General features: G+C 43.8%; 1 long non-coding RNA gene across 1 annotated transcript; it reads right to left on the bottom strand.

The window, feature by feature from the left end:
- Positions 1–479: 479 nt before the first annotated feature.
- On the bottom strand, positions 480–4,570 carry LOC120942639. The gene is made up of 3 exons (XR_005750209.1): positions 4,518–4,570; positions 673–807; positions 480–571 (listed from the first exon to the last, which is right to left on the bottom strand). It is a non-coding gene; the product is annotated as an uncharacterized LOC120942639 (long non-coding RNA).
- Positions 4,571–18,182: the final 13,612 nt, after the last annotated feature.

Raw genomic sequence — 18,182 nt, 5'->3', positions numbered from 1 at the left:
AAAACTCTATTTGTGGGGAAAAAAAGTTCATACATTTTGTTTGGGTCCTCCCATCGCAAGCCCCCCCCCCCCCCAATCCATGCGTCCAGTCTCTAAACTCTAATCTACATGGTGGGTGCCAGACACATGGATTGCAATTGAGATTTTTTTTTCTTTACAAGCACGCATTTAGAGCCAGAGGCTCTGCGCGATGAGCCCACCCAGTTGTGTGACAATAGCAAATTTATACAGTAAATGGATGTGACCTAACACAGACACTATATAAAACACATGACGGCCTCCATCCCTAATTTGGTAAGTAGGAAGGAAGAATTTGTGGGACTTTAAATGAGGGACCGCCATGTCAGGTAAGAATAATAACATAGAAATTAAGTTACGGTACATGATTTACACTAAATATGCTGCTCATAGCATGCAATACAAATAGAAAATAGACATGGCAAATATACATGGTAAAATAAATTGATTAAAAAACATACGTAATAGAGAAAAGTAACTGTTGGCATCTAGTAGCACTCCACGCGATTCTTGGCATTACAGCCATTCATCAGGAGTGTTATGAAGTAATATTCTGGAAAGGAAAATGGACAGGGGTTAATCATAATTTCCTTAGAATAAGGAAGGACAGAGAGACTATGTCCCAACAAGATGGAGACAAATTGGGAAACTTACTGCACAGCCTCAAGGCCAAATCCGGTATCTTCCAAGGAAAGCGGGGGTGCGGGCATGATGTTAGCGCTATGAGCACAACACGGTGGTCACAGCATGATCCAAATACTATGTGTGCATGAGGAGTGCATAGTGATCCTGGAACAAATGCGTCAAAAATGAATTAATTAAAAAGTGTAAAAGTAGTGTAACAAAATATCTATGTGTTCCCACAAGGGGACTACATGGGGGAGTGTGTGTGTGTGTGTGTAAAACGAAACCAAGCAGAGTTGGGAAAAAACCTACCAAAAGGTGACTGAGCTCCCAGCGAAAAGGTTGACCTTTGTGTGGGATCGGTGTGTGGTTCCTTGTGATTGAGTCAAGCAAATGAACCATCGGTTGCTCTAAGGCTACTATATACTCCCATTCCCAGGCAGGGCCCCATCAACATTATGCCTAATTGGCCACTCTATACAAGGGAGGCGGGGAGGGGATTCCCAGATGCATATGATGAAGCCATCAGCAGTGGGTCCCCGCCCATCTCGTACGTGGCCAGGGATGGAAAAAGACGTCAAATCAACGTCGATGATGCCGCTATAGCATGACGTCAATGCGCAGGAGGCCAGGCCAGGCCCCGCCCCCACCAAATAGTGAATTTATATTTGCTATTGTCTTCCTGATTCTCCTGGTCTTGAGACCCGATTGGCCAGAAGGAAAAGCGATGGTGTTGGCCACTGAGCCAAGGGAAATAGGAGGGAGGCCGCCATGAAGCCGAAGATGCAGGGTAAATCTGCTGAGGAGGACCGAGATGGGGTAAGTGTGTGTTTTGGAAGGGACTGTGGGCTGGCCTGTTACCCACAGATTATGGCCCAGAAGAGACTGAAGTTCTGGGGACAAGCTGGCATTGAGATAATGTAATGTAATGCTACATCTCTTCTCCCCCATCCCCCCCTCTTGTTGCTGTGTCTAATTGTGTTGGTTCATGACACATAGACAATGATCTGGACTGAAGACGTCTCTCCGCAGGGGATGTGTATTGAGAGGCTGACTGCTTACCATAATCCCTTTATGTTTATCTGTAGACTGTTTCAGTGTACAAGTGTTCTGTTCCCATTGGTTCTTCCTTGTCCCCCTTCCCTATATGACAAAGCTAAGGGGAGTGTCCCTAACTGTGTGTAAAAGTGCATGTCTTGGATTTAATAAACAGTTTATGCTATGCATGTTTAACCCTCAACACCTGTGTGGATTGTCTCGTGATTGAGGGGTTAAGGGCTGGTTATGGCGAATTTGCAGGCTGCGGGTGCATTTGGAGGACAGGAGACACATGTCTGGCGGATGTGCCCACCTGGGGTATTCGAGATCCGTCACAAACGTCTTTCAGGATAACTGCCAGCGCTCGGTAAAGAGCCTCTGGCGGAGGCTCTTTACAACGTGATCAGCAAACAGGAAAAGCCGTGTATCAGCTTTTCCTCACTCGTGTCTGACAAACACGAGTAGAGGAGAACCGATCGGCTGATCTCCTGACATAGGGGGTCTGCGCTGATTGATTATCATTACTATATGATGTCCAGTCAGGATAAATGAACCACCGCCCAGCCGTCATTTTCAAGCATGCCCACAGTCACTGCTTTTACAAACTGCTACCATGCAGTAAAACAGGGCTTCCCAAATGCATATGAAAATAAGGTTGAGGGCACCTCTATGTTAAGCCAATGGATCTGTACGTGATGAAGACCAAACTTTGCAAATAATAGGTGTTATTATAGCATTTGGGGTTTATTTGCTAGAGGCAAGTATACATTGCACTATGCAAGTGAATTTGCTCCAGATCTTAGTAAATTAGTTAAAGCTTCACTTTATAAAGAATACCCAATGAGGTGCAAGGAAAAAAATTGAGCACCCAACTAGAATAGGTAATGGCTAGCGAGGTTCAGGTAAATTTAGTCTGTTTGGCTCCTCTTTAAAACATTGGAGCAGTGTGTGATTAGTTTTGGCTGCTCTGGGTTTCACAGGCTGCAGGCTCAACTACTTATCCCTGCCTTTTTGTAGGATCTGGAAAGTAATGGGCTGGAATAGGCAGGCCCTGGGCCTGAATATTTATGTGGTCTCAGCCAATCTCTGGGAAGAAGTGGGGGGGCCCTCTGTGTAGACTAGCTGAAGCCTGCAGAGCTCAGTGGGAGCTGGGGGGGTCTACTTTTCCTAGAAACAGTTTTGAGTCAAGTCAAGGGGGTTCACTGAGGATCTGGCTTGGCTCAGCGTCTAGCCAATATTGGAAAGGAGGTATCCAAGTATCTGGTGACACAGGGAGTATAGACCTGGAAGTAGGATTTTAGTGGCTGTCTGCTATTTAACCCGTGTCAGTGTTGCTAAAATGAGATTTGCCCTGCTGGGAATCCCAAAAGTGTTTGTGTTTCTATTCTCTAAGAAAGTTATGAAATAGAAACTAGATTGAGCTTTGGTTAATCCTGAGACTTGCTGCCATATCCCAAAATAATTTGAGAAAACAAAGAGAACCCCAAGGGATAGTGTGGGCAGGAAGCCAGACCAGGATACTGTGAAAAAGTACAAAAAGTATATATAAAAGTATACATTTTATTATAAAACAGGTAAATGTTTAAAAACAATTGTGGAACAATATAAATCAAAAAATAATAAGGTAAAGCTACTCAATTGCTGCAATTCACAATTGTACTGATAGACATAAGTAAAAAAACTGATTGTGATTGCAGTAACAGCCCTACATGTTTCAGATTCATATAAGAGGCATACAATTCCTGTTATGATGGGTACAGTTCCTTCTTCAGGAGTTGAGCGTGAGCTGGCTGTTATATTTCTATAGAGAAAATATATGTAAATAGGTAAATGTGACAATACACAGTAATTTTAGATTTTTTGTTTTTTTGACCTTTAACCAATTAAGTTTTTAGTGAGGAAGTGCTAAGAAAGAGAAAGAAAAGAAACGAAAAGGAAAAGGAAAAGGAGAAGAACGAGAGGAAGAAAGAAAAAAAAAGGGGGGGGGAAGGAAAAGAAAGAGTGCCACTCTTTCTTAGAAAAAATGGCAGAGGAATATGTCATAAAAAATGGGTACTTACAAATTATATATTCCAAAAGTATACAGGATACACAGCGTTATTGCAAATGAATGTAATCACATATCAAAAAACAAGAGGGGCCAGAAAAATAGTGGCTTGTGAAGATTTTTAGTTGAGCCTCAGAACGGGGTGAAAATACCTAATTTCTGGGCTCTCTAGGACACAATTACTGGCTTTGTATTAGGATTCTCTAGATCTGCGTTTTCAGTCCCCCGCCAGAAGAAGTGAAGCAGCAAGACAGAGCTCAAAGGAGCCAAAACAGCAAAGAGCAAACAGGAACCTAATATGCAAAAAACGAAAACAAAACAAAAGGAAACAGAACAACCACAAATATATTACAGTATGTAAGTTGTCTGGGATAAGGTCAGCATTGAACTCACTGTGGAGTTCACAGGTAGAGGACTAATGCTGCGTACACACGATCGGTCCATCCGATGAGAATAGACCGATGGACCATTTTCATCGGTTAATCGATGAAGCTGACTGATGGTCAGTCGTGCCTACACACCATTGGTTAAAAAAACGATCGTGTCAGAACGCGGTGACGTAAAACACGACGAACGTGCTGATAAAAACGAAGTTCAATGCTTCCAAGCATGTGTCGACTTGATTCTGAGCTTGCACGGATTTTTAACAAGTTGGCTTTTTTTTAACCGATGGTTATATAACCGATGGCGCCCACACACGATCGGTTTGGACCGATGAAAACGGTCCATCAGACCATTCTCATCGGTTTAACCGATTGTGTGTACGCGGCATTAGACATATGTTCCTTACCTAAATGAGGTGTCTCTGACATAGAAGTGTGATCCCAAAGACCATTCTGACTGTGCAGCAATAGTATGCTGCACCTCCCTGAATTAAATACCTAACAGGGTGGGAGTGTCATAGCGTTGTTAACCAATCCTTGTTGAATTTACATTTGTGTTGCTAGAATTACATCATGTCATTCACCTGTGATGGTGAGTCTGACGTTTTGTGAGTACAGCTGGTTAGGAGATTCCGTCCCTACGCTGAGGTTCCCCGGCCGGATGCGGACATCGACAGAGGCCGCCGACACAGCAAAGTAGGAGGCGGTGCTCGAGTCGGACAAAGGACCAATCCGAGTGTGCAGCCGCTGGACGTAGACAGTCCGGCGTATGCGCGAATGCATCGCACTCCAGGATGGGGAAGCCTCCACCCACGATGGAACTGGCGTGGAGGTCCCCCTGTGTCGGGGAGATCCGACAAGCCACAACACCTAACAGGCAGGAAATAGAGAACTACAGATCTATTTCTTCCAATTGTATATAAAAAAAATATATATAGAAATAGGGAGAAACAAAAAGGCCTCTAAATTTCAAATGTGAATTAGAACAAGTTAAATGCGGAACATCCAGATGCATCACAGTAATACAACATATTTGAAATGCAGGAATATATATATACATCATTCACGGCATATAAGTGATACAGTTTATATATGTAATATATATATATATATATATCAACAACAAGAATATATATGTAATATATATATATCAACAACAAGAATAAGAATAATAATAGTAAATTAGGATGGTTCAGTGTCTTTATCAAGACCAGAGGGAAAGACAAGATAGAATCATAGCAGAGATTGCCAGAAACGCAACCCGAAAGAGTTGGCATTTTATTGATCCCTATCAGACCCTCCAGTTGAAAAACCCGGCAAAAATGGTCTAAGATTGGAGGCCTGCAGCGGAGCCGGATGGAAGCTTGGTGAGAGAGCTCCGTCACCCACGAGACTAAAACGGCACTAAACGGCTGGATACAGGCACAAAATTGATCCCACGACCGAGCGATCCGATCCGGGCAACGACAAGGAAGATGACCAACAAGCGGAAGGGGTCCGCAAAGCCTCAGCGACTGATGGACATGTTCACAGTGCCGAGAGAGGGAGGCAGGCAAGATGGCGCCGACGCGGCCTCGACACCCAGGCCTCCGCACCAGACCAAGAGCATGGGGGGAGAGCGCTCCCCTCGTACAGCGCAGACATCCCCTCCTAACACACATCTATCCACCCCTTCACCATCCGACAGCCCGGTAAAGACTCGGATGAGACTGGATGGAGCTGGATGCGGCCCTGCAGTGAGCCCTGTCACAGATTCCGGAGATGACACACGTGAGTTACCAGACTCCATTGCAACCTTCCCTACTAGTAACCAGCCTGTGATGGACACTGTCCTTAGGGACATGCTGGTGACGCTGCGCAGCTCACTACAGGCAGATATGATGAACTGTATGCACAGGGTGAGTGGAGAACTTAGAGAGGTGGAGGGCAGAGTGGAGCACATAGAATCCAAAATGGGGGAATATGCCTCCACAATTAATAACCTGGTGGATGCAAGTGAAGTGCAGGAGCAGAGTAGTGAATGGATTAAGAACAAGTTAGCAGACCTCGAAGACAGATCCAGGAGAAACAACATGAAAATAAGAGGCATCCCTGAATCTGTGCAACCCCTGGATCTGCGATCGTATGCGATCGACTTATTTTCAGCTCTCCTTCCAGATCTTACCAGTGTAGACCCCACCATTGATAGGATCCACAGGCTTCCGAAGCCCGCCTTTCTCCCTGCAGCTGTCCCCAGGGATGTGATCCTACGTATGACTTTTTTCCATGTGAAAGATCAGCTCATGCAGAAGATGCGTAGAAATGACAACATTCCACCCAGGTTTCAAAACCTGCAGTTTTACCCTGATCTCTCCCAGCATACCCTACAAAAAAGAAGGAATCTAGGCACTATCACTAAAGCTTTGAGGAACCATGACATCCCCTACAAGTGGGGTTTCCCCACTAAAATCATTATTACTTACGGTGATAAATCATTCAACGTAGACTCAGTTGAACGGGGAATAGGCTTACTGAAAGAATGGGAAATCCTACCTGCTCCTGCCGAAAGCGACAGGCCAGTCGCGCGGAAAACCAATGTCATCCCTGACTGGAAACAAGTCACTCAAAAGAATGCCAGATCGCACAAATAACTTTTCTTCTCCATTTTGTTGTCCTGCACCAGGATTCATAAAATGTTACGTGGGAACCAAAACGGTTCTTGGGCATGAACTTATCCCCGATACAACCTGAGCAGCGTTTAGCTGCACCCGGGCATGGCCCTTCCGTGCTATCTTCTGTTGCCATGGACATGGCTGGTTGTTTACTGATGTTTCACTTAACTTTTTGTTATGTTTTCTCGTTCTTTTCTTTTTTTTCTTGTTTTTGGATCCACTCAGACACACCTATGCCCTCAAACTGGGACTCACCTAAAGACTCTACTCTATATCCATCTCACGAGAATGGGAAGACCTCAACTCGCTTCATGAAGATGTACCGACTCGGGACCACAGTGAGTACACTCGGCTACAACCACATGCAAACATCGCCACTTAGCTCACTGAGAGAGTCCTTGAACCCTCCAAAAATGTCTCTACCATGCCCCACGTCACTTCTTTCTAACATAAATGGCGATCAAGTTTCTATCTATTAATACAAGGGGTATGAACCACCCTGTCAAGAGGAAATCCCTATGGAAGGAAGCTATACTACACAAGAGCGACATCATTTGTGCTCAAGAAACACATTTCAGCAAAGACTCGCCACCTCAGTGCTCTCATAGAAATTTCCCCAACGTATTTACTGCAAACGCCAATACTAAGACCAAAGGAGTATTAACGGCCATACGAGATACGGTCACCTTCTCCCTACACATGGAACTAGCCGACCCTGGAGGCAGATACTTGATCTTGGTGTGTGACATCAATTCAGTGACCTACACCATTGTGAATGTGTACGCCCCAAATGCCCACCAGATGCGCTTCTTCAAAAAGCTTATGAGGAAAATACAACCTATCAAAAAGGGTTTCCTTATACTGTGCGGGGATTTCAACGCTGTGCCTGATGTAACCATGGACACAACATCCAAAGCACTTAGAGCAGGAGTGTCACTACAGGGAGCTATCCATACCGCAGATCTATTCGATGTGTGGAGGTGCCTTCATTCGGACGAGAAGGACTTTACCTTTTTTTCAGCCCCACACCGCACCTACACGAGAATAGACTTGTTCTTGACTGACTACACCATTCTGACCAGATCTGTAACAGCATCTATCAATGATATAACATGGTCAGACCACGCCTCGATCTCCCTAACCATCGGGGACGCTGTCACCACCAACCCGTCCCCTGTGTGGAGGGCCAACACTTTTTTGCTACAACAACATACTACTAAACTAACTGTTGAAAGGCACCTAAAGGAATTTTTTCATATAAACGATATACCCGGTCAAGACCCATTTTCATTGTGGTCTGCACATAAAGCGTATATAAGGGGTATTCTTATCCAGTTGGGGGCTAGGGCAAAGAGGCAGCGGCATAAAAATATCAAAGATCTTACTGATGAAATTGCAAAGTTGGAATGCGAGAACAAAAGGTTGCCCTCACAGTCACTCACCACCAAACTCACGCAACTAAGAGCCGATCTCAGACTTCTCCTACTGGAGGATTTTGAGAGGCTATCCAAACGATTAAAAATGAATTATTATGCACAGGGAAATAGAGCCGGTAAAATGTTAGCGATGTTCGCAGCTTCACAGGGTAGATTCCTTCCGGCCTGTGAGCGATGGAGGTCGTGGACTGAGTGGTACAAGGGGTGGCATGGTTGTTAAGGCCCTATCTCTGAAGTAAATTGAATACATGATAAACTAAATAATAGTGGATCCAGACTATATCTTTAACCACTTATGATCTGTTTCTGTTCTCTTTTTCTTTTCTTTGTCTTCTTTCTCTTTCCTTGTTATCTTTCTTTTTATCTCTCTTTTCCCTCCCCTTCCCTCCCATCTTCTCTAGCTAACATCCATCTTCATCTGTCCATTGGGATGCCTTAACGCCCTCGAAAATGGTAAACGTTGGGAGCTTCGGGGCGTGCTGGCTCGGGGTTGGGCGGGCTGGTACGGGGGGGGCCTCCCCGGGAGAGCACAGTTTGATCCCATGGGGGTGCTGGGGGTGCCTCTCTGCGCCCTTTTCCGCTCTGCCCTGTGGCGGCATTGGCTCGAGGGCCTATTGGGCTCATCCGAGGTATATATGTGGCATTCTGGTGTCTTGTGATAGTTTATAGATACACTAACGGCCATGCACAAATGAGATGTCGAGGATTTAACCTCTTTTTCTCTCTTCTCTTGTTATCTTTATTCATTATCTGATGTTGTTCACAGCATACGATGTTCAATGTATGTATATATGTGAAACTTTATAATTTACCAATAAAAACTTATTGAATGGAAAAATGGTCTAAGATTAAATGCCTCATTGAGGCCAGGTGGTGAGGTCGCATTAAGATTTGATATCCAGCGAAGTTCTCGCTGGAGAAGGTTCTTATTAAAGGACCCGGTCCAGTACCAAAACGGATATCTTGGGACAGATGCCAGCATGGGTCTGGATAACATGCCTTCCCAAGGGCAGGTCTGGATCTGTCATTTGCATTGCCCTAATGTGGCGATATAGTCTCTGCCACAACTTTTGTACCATTTTCCCCACATAGAAACAATTGCAACTGCAAAGGAGGAAATATGCCACATTGGTCGTTTCTATTCTCTGCCAAGAGAGGGCACATCCCTGAAGTGAGTAGACAGAATAGAGAGAGTCCTCCAAATACTTTGTGCACTACAGTCTGTAGTATTCCAAAGCTTCCCTGCACCCCATTCAAGTTTAACTTATAAAGCCAAGGAAAGACATCCACTGCTTGGTTATGTTGAGAGAGACTGTTCAAGTGTTGTGAGCCTGACTGCCTGGGAACAGCATTTTTGCTTGCACATGATTGGATGATGGAAGTCAGCATTGCTTCCCCTCATTTAATAAGTTAGGGAAAAAAATCCTCTTGCAGAGTGCATCTGCATATGTAAAGTTCACAATATATTTGCCTTTAGTAAATTAACCCATTGTGTGTAATTACTGTAGGCAACAATGTTGCCTGTGCGATCGTTGTGCAGAAGTCTATGAACTTTTGGTAGATATAGTTTTGGGTCCCAACAAGGCCTGTGTGGATTAACAGGGGTTAATTTAGTAGCAGGGTTTGGGTTAAAGGGTATGTAAAGCCAAAACCATTTTTATTTTAATATAGTATGGATCAGTTAAAACCCCCATTTCACTTTGATTTAGTATAAAAGTAAACTGCGCCAAGTAGGAAACCAGATATCAGGCTGGTAAAAAGCAATGATAATAGATAATATGAATAAAAGCACATTCAGTCCAATAAAAAGTTTGTAGCAGCACCACCATGTGTCAGCAAAACTTCAGTGTGAACACACCACCACCAAACTGAAAGCTGCTTACCAGAACCACCCAAACATTAGGCATGTAGACAGATTCTATTCAATGGGCTCCACATCAGATTAGCATCAGACTGGGGAGGGATCCAGGCAATGGCGGATCCAGGGGGGGGGGGCAACAGGAAAAATGCCCCCCCCCTGAGACAATCATGTCACATTGGCTTTAAAAAAATATATATATAATTTTTTTTTTAAACTGCTTTGCGGTGCCTGCAGCTGCCGCTGCCCAGTCTCTCACTCTCTCTCTCTCTCTGTCATCACCAGGGCTGATCTGGCGCAGCCCGGTAGGCTGCCTGTCCTGAGGCTGCTTTGAGCTGTAGCTGACTGCAGCGCTCCCCCTCTCTCCTGCGTGTATGACACCGGGCATCTCTCGCTGTGTGTGAGAGCTGGGTCTGTGTTCGGCTGTGCTGCCTGTGCTAGACCTGCTTGTGTGATAGTAGATGGAGATGGAACACTGATTGAATCAGTGTTTTGTCTATCACAACAGCCCGTCTAGGGTGGACCTTGCTAGAGCACACTGCCCTGCCGAACACAGACCCACAGCTCCTGTTTGTTCCATGACACACATTGGGAGAGGCGATACCTGCTGTGTGGGATCGAGGCAATGCCATGGTGAGTGCCATGCACAGTGGGGCTGCATTCATATACAAAGTGGGGCTGCATTCATATACAAAGTGGGGCTGCATTCATATACAAAAGTGGGGCTGCATTAATATACAAGTGGGGCTGCATTCATATACAAAGTGGGGCTGCATTCATATACAAAGTGGGGCTGCATTCATAGACAAAAGTGGGACTGCATTCATAGACAAAAGTGGGGCTGCATTCATAGACAAAAGTGGGGCTGCATTCATAGACAAAAGTGGGGCTGCATTTATATAGAAAAGTGGGGCTGCACTTATATACAAAAGTGGGGCTGCACTTATATACAAAAGTGGGACTGCATTTATATACAGAAGTGGGGCTGCATTTATATACAAAAGTGGGACTGCATTCATATACAAAAGTGGGACTGAATTTATATACAAAAGTGGGACTGCATTTATATACAAAAGTGGGACTGCATTCATATACAAACGTGGGACTGCATTCATATACAAAGTGGGCTGCATTTATATACAAAAGTGGGACTGAATTTATTTACAAAAGTGGGACTGAATTTATATACAAAAGTGGGACTGCATTTATATACAAAAGTGGGACTGCGTTTATTTACAAAAGTGGGGCTGCATTTATATACAAAAGTGGGACTGAATTTATATACAAAAGTGGGACTGCATGTATATACAAAAGTGGGACTGCGTTTATTTACAAAAGTGGGGCTGCATTCATATACAAAAGTGGGACTGAATTTATATACAAAAGTGGGACTGAATTTATATATACAGTGGGACTGAATTTATATAGAAAAGTGGGACTGCATTTATATACAAAAGTGGGGCTGCATTCATATACAAAAGTGGGACTGAATTTATATACAAAAGTGGGACTGCATTTATATACAAAAGTGGGGCTGCATTCATTTACAAAAGTGGGACTGAATTTATATACAAAAGTGGGACTGAATTTATATACAAAAGTGGGGCTGCATTTATATACAAAAGTGGGGCTGCATTCATATATACAGTGGGGCTGCATTCATATGTACAGTGAGGCTGCAATGATGGGCACTGATGAGGCTGCATTGATCTCTTGTACCACGTCTGCAGGCTCTGACCATCTCTTGTACCATGTCTGCAGTCTCTGACCATGCCTTGTACCACGTCTGCAGTCTCTGACCATCCTTTGTACCACGTCTGCAGTCTCTGACCATCCCTTGTACCATGTCTGCAGTCTCTGACCATCCCTTGTACCACGTCTGCAGTCTCTGACCATCTCTTGTACCATGTCTGCAGTCTCTGACCATCTCTTGTACCATGTCTGCAGTCTCTGACCATCTCTTGTACCATGTCTGCAGTCCCTGACAATCATCTACAAACTATGGCATAGATTTATGGCATTTATATTTAAATATTTTTTTACTAGTAATGGCGGCGATCATTGATTTTTTAGCGGTACTGCAACATTGCAGCGGACACACCGGACACCTAATTGAGTTTTTTAAGCAACACCTTATTTTCTGGCTGTGCCCCTCCCGAGACTAGACTCTGGATCCGCCCTTGGATCCAGGGAGCAGATCTCAAATTGCACCATGATGATGATTGAACATATCCTCGGTATATAAATAAAAACGGACCATAGCGTGATACCGTACGAAATATTTAATAAAAATGCATAAGACATATACTTACAAACATCTCATGATTAAAAGCGTGTATGTATGCCGGCTGGCAATAGGAGCCCTTCCTCCTTCAGATGGAATGCGGTTTCGTCATTAACAGACGTCCCCATTGAGAACGTCACCGCGTTCCATCTGAAGGAGGAAGGGCTCCTATTGCCAGCCGGCATACATACACGCTTTTAATCATGAGATGTTTGTAAGTATATGTCTTATGCATTTTTATTAAATATTTCGTGCGGTATCACGCTATGGTCCGTTTTTATTTATATACCGAGGATATGTTCAATCATCGATGTGGTGCAATTTGAGATCTGCTCCCTGGATCCCTCCCCAGTCTGATGCTAATCTGAAACTGGAGCCCATTGAATAGAATCTGTCTACATGCCTAATGTTTGGGTGGTTCTGGTAAGTGGCTTTCAGTTTGGTGGTGGTGTGTTCACACTGAAGTTTTGCTGACACATGGTGGTGCTGCTATGAACTTTTTATTGGACTGAATGTGCTTTAATTCATATTATCTATTATCATTGCTTTTTACCAGCCTGATATCTGGTTTCCTACTTGGCGCAGTTTACTTTTATATTGGACTTTATATGCTTATCACATTTCTTCTGCTGCCTTGATGCATATATATTTAGAACGTTTTTGACAAGCGCAGTTTTTTCTCCCTATATCACTTTGATTTAGGTCTGTGTATTCCTTTGGGAAGATTTCCTTTCACTTTTTGTCCTTGGGATGCAACAGGAAAAGAAAATCTCTACAAAATGAAGAAAATTCACTTAGACAGTTGTTTCAAACACAATTGGAAGGTTTATTGCTTGTGTAGGTAGGCGTTCCCACAGAGCTGATCCGCCCTATACGCTCACTATGCAAGCAGTGTAGGGCTCCGCAAATTACTCAAGGCCCCGCCTCCCCCTCGTGGGTGCAGGGGCGGCGCCGGTGGAATGGGAGTCCTTCTCCCAGTGATCGTGGATGGGATGAGCGAGAGAGCCGCCCGGATGTTTAGAGTGCAGGGCATGCAGGGAACACAGCGATTACAGATTTTTGTATTTCAATTACTGTGTTCCTCCCCGCTCGCTGTCAGATATAGCCCCTCCTCCAGGTCCTGTGAGTTCACTGGCCAGGTGGGCGGGGCTGTATATGAAGTTGAGCGGCGGGAACACAGCAATTGAAATGAAAGCTGTTATCGTTGTGTTCCCTGCACTGCACGCTAATCATCTGGGCAGCTCTCCTGTTCCTCTCCTTTCCTCCCCTGCACAGGTAGGCTGAATGGTGGGCACAAGGCTTCATTTGGTGGGCAATAGGCACAAGTCTGCATGGTGGGCACTGGGCACAAGGCTGCGTTTGGTCACAATGCTGCTTTTGCTGGTCACTGGGCACAAGGCTGTATGGTGTGCACTGGGCAAAATACCTGATGTATGCTATCTCCAGTTTAGTAATTCACAAAGCAATAACAGCAGACAGTCTGGAAGTTAGCATTTTTAGAAGGAGTTTAGCAATAAGAGTTCACACATTTCACCCTCTACATGGGTGTCAACTGATTGCTGTGTGAATGTGTCAGAATTTGCACAGCCATCGTATATAATCCCAATAATGTGTGTAATGTATTGTGTGTTTATTTCCTATGACCATTGACTCCATCTAATGGCCATAATTCAGTATTTTCTCAGTTGAGGTATTTCAGGAAAATACCACATTATTGCCACTAAATGTTGCTGATGATCATAGAAGAGGATTAACGATATTTTAGAAAAGGATTATGTGGTGTTTTCACAACAATTTTTTTATAAGTAAAGAATTTTAAATGTATATACTGGCATTCTTGAACTATATTTTTATTTTTGTGCCTTAACGTGATTGTAAGCCTCCTTTTTTAATTTTTTTTTAAATAACAAACATGTCATACTCACCTCCACTGTGCAGCTCGTTTTGCACAGAGTAGCCCCAATCTTCCTTTTCTGGGGTCCCTCGGTGGCACTCGCAGCTCCTACTCACATCAGATAACCACCCTAGGAGAAGGGCTCTCCCGGGGGTTTACCTTGCGGGCACGTTACGGAATCCAGCATTCGACGTCCATAGACACGAATGCCGGACTCAGCCCCTCCCCCAGCGCCATTGGATTTGATTGACAGCAGCGAAGCCAATGGCTGCTCTGCTATCAATATATCCAATCAAGAGCCGGGACCCCGTGCAGAGAGGGAGAGTGCGTCTCCGCCGAGGTAAATATGGGGCTCAAGTAAGTAAAACGGGGGGCTGGGGGGCCGGTCACTGCCAAAAGTTTTTTCACCATCCAGAGGATTGGATAAGGTGAAATAACACACCTTACTTAACACACTAACTTAAAATTTAAAAGAGAAATATGGGAATTAGAAAAAAGTATAAAATGATACTCGCCTAGGTTGGTGCAGCATCAATCCAATGCTGCATCTGTCCCCTGCCGCCTCTGCACTGAGAACTGAGCAATTCAAATGGATGTTACCCCTCTCCTATACCCAGTGAAGTGAACGGCCTCAGATGATACACGGAGATTAAACAAATTTCCCAACATAAGTTTTACATGTATATCTGCTGTTCTCAGCTTGCTTTATTCTTTTGAATTTACACATCATGTTAGAATTTTTTCTTCGTGTTCAGCACTGGGAGTGAAGTCTTGGCATACACTGTGTGACAGCTGATTGAAGGAAAGGCACACACCCCCGCCCCACATAGGCAGAGGAAGAAAGAAATGTGCAGAACTGTGTTTTGAATAGACCAGCTCTTTGCCAGTCTATTTATAGCGCCCACCCTGACACAAATTTCAGGCTAGTTTTATCTCGGTTGTCAGAGAACTTATCAGAAGTTATAATGCGGATAACAGGAGAATGGAGCAGCAGAAAGACATGGGACTACCTGGGAGATTGAACCAGCTGTCGTGTCAGGCTTCTGGGTGGTCAGGATCTTTTCAGAGCCTGGGCTGGCTTTTGTGGCTTCAGCCCGCTGTCGGCTGAAAACTGATCACAGGAGTGCAGACCGAACTGCACTCCCGTGATCCATAGGAGAAGTATAGCCAAAAGAGCTTTGGCTATACTTTTCCTTTTAAGCTTGGTTTCCTTCAAATATAGTAGCAACCAAGTCTACACTTCTTTCCTCCATCAATTGTGTGTCTGCTGCCTGAGCACCATACCCAATGTTTATTTAGTTAGCTGTTTTGGACCCACCTCTACGCCATTTACTAAACATTGAGGCACTCAAGATATGTTTCAAATACAAGTTATTGACACCTGAAGTCACAGGAAGCAACTACAGCACCAATCTCAGCAAACATAACCTGAATTGTAAAGCAGGCCTGGCAGGTTTTTATTCAAAGGCAGAAGGTAATTCCGCGTACACACGATCGGTTAAACCGATGAGAATGGTCTAATGGAACGTTGTCATCGGTCAAAACCGATCGTGTGTGGGCCCCATCGGTTATTTATCCATAGGTTAAAAAAAAACAATCTTGTTTGAAATTTAACCGATGGGAAAAAATCGGTTAAAAATCCATGCATGCTCAGAATCAAGTCGACGCATGCTTGGAGACATTGAACTTCATTTTTTTCAGCATATCGACGTGTTTTACGTCACCGCGTTCTGACACGACCGTTTTTTTTTAACCGATGGTGTGTAGGCGCGACGGACCATCAGTCAGCTTCATCAGTTAATAGATGAAAACGGTCCATCGGTCCGTTCTCATTGGATGGACCGATCGTGTGTACGCGGCATTAGGGCTTGCCGTGCAGAAGTACCCACTATACCTGCATTGGTATCTAACTGAGGGTTTTTACCCCTTCCCATTAAAATAAATGTTAAAGAATTATGTAAGGCCATATTCTGTTAAAAACTTATTCAGCTTTTGAATTACCACTGCCCTGCATTTCTGTTGTGTGATAAAATGGGTTAATAAGATACCGACTATTTTTCGCTATTCTAATTTTCACAAAGAACATCTATTTCCTAACAATCATCTGCTGCTGTAATGGCTAATAAAATACTGATCTAAACACTAGCTCCGTAACATCAAAATAATATGGCAACCTAATGATCGAACATTTGATAAGTAAGAAAATGCTGCATGGGCAGCTGGTGCAATTCATTAAGAGATCCAAAATTGAATTTAGCAGAAGCGCAGTAGTGATAATCTACCATATTTGTCTTCCTTTGGAAACTCTTGGCTTCTGTACAAACACTTTGACTTGATGGACAAGCTAACAACTCCATATAAAGCATTGATGAAATAGATGGCGGGCAGCTAGAATTTTCTTGTGCTTTTGTAACAATTTGGACATTCTGCATCGCTCACAGTTTGGTTTCTGCTTTGTGCAAAACAAATACAAGCAGTTAAAAAGCCTATTTGGTTGGATTCAAATGACATCATTGAGAGATGCAGAAACATTACAGTAAAAGCCTTGCTAGTGCACGATGCACTTTAAATTCATTGTATACCACACGCTCTTTTTTTATTGGCTTTAACGTGCTAGTCGTTTTCTTGGTTTTCTCCCAAGTCCTTTGTTTTGAAAGCAGTGAAAGTATATGCAAGAAAATTGATATATATGAAAACACATTTTAAAACTAGAATTTTACTACATATTTGAAATGTACACATACATGCATATAATCAATTGTGTTTAATGATGTTTATGAAAAGAATATATACTATAGTAGTAGCTATTTTGATGTTTTTAAACCGGGGCTACTTAAAGCGGAGGTTCACTTGAAAAAAAAAGTTAAAAGCCAGCAGCTACAAATACAGCAGCTGCTGACTTTTAAAAAATGGACACTTACCTTTCCAGGTCGCCCGCGACATCGGCAGCCGAAGCCGAGCTACCGCTTGGCTCTTGGCTTCCCCCACCGCCATCCTCAGTGAGGGAACCGGGAAGTGACCATTGCTCATAGCACTGTGAAATACTTGTCAATCCACCTAAAATTTAAACCATGGAGACATTTATCACATATACTCTCTGATATCTCCTTTAACAACCTAAGGCCAGACACAGATGGTTTGAATCTTGGCCAGTCCAGCAGGAACCAGCTGAGATTTGATCCAATGCATGGTTAGGGTGAATGTACCAAGTTGATCAATCTATCAACTTGGGTACAACCAGCCTACTGGATTTTGCATGTGATTATTGCTAGCTTCAGTCCCAACTCTATCCTGCTGAGAGCTTTGAATGAATGAATGAATCAATGAATGAATGACTTGTATAGCGCAACTCATGCGAACTGAATCGCCTCTGGGCGCTTTTTCCAGCCAGAGTCTGCTTGGCTGGTGCGGTCATTTTACCCCGTAGGATCGTGACACGCTTGATATGCAAATACAGACCAATCCCTGTGATCACTGCTTGTAGCTCAGCCCCTGCTGCCCCCTTCTGCACACTAATGACCAGGGGCAGACTGACAACTCATGGGGCCCCCCGGGCAATAGGAGATTATGGTGCCCCCAGGCAATAGGAGATTATGGGGCCCCCAGGCAATAGATTATGGGGCCACACAGTATACACACACACATACAATATACACACACAGTATACATACACACAGAATACACATACACACACACACACTGAAAAGGTGCTGGAGAGGCGGGGTATGATACATCTCAATACTATGTATACTTGGTACTTGGTTCTATTGTTTTTACATTTTGTATTAGTACCCACCCAGTAAATGTCCTGAAGAAGCAATTTGTGAAACACGTTGACAGACAAGAGTGCATGGGGAAGTCTATGGACCTTATTTATTCATACAATTTGTACAGTTTATGTGTCCACATTTTTATCTCCATGCCTATTGTTTTGGGTACTTGTTGATCC

Source organism: Rana temporaria, chromosome 6, assembly GCF_905171775.1.
Source record: "Rana temporaria chromosome 6, aRanTem1.1, whole genome shotgun sequence".
NCBI classification, from domain to species: Eukaryota; Metazoa; Chordata; class Amphibia; order Anura; family Ranidae; genus Rana; species Rana temporaria.
This window is presented reverse-complemented; position numbering and strand designations above follow the sequence as displayed.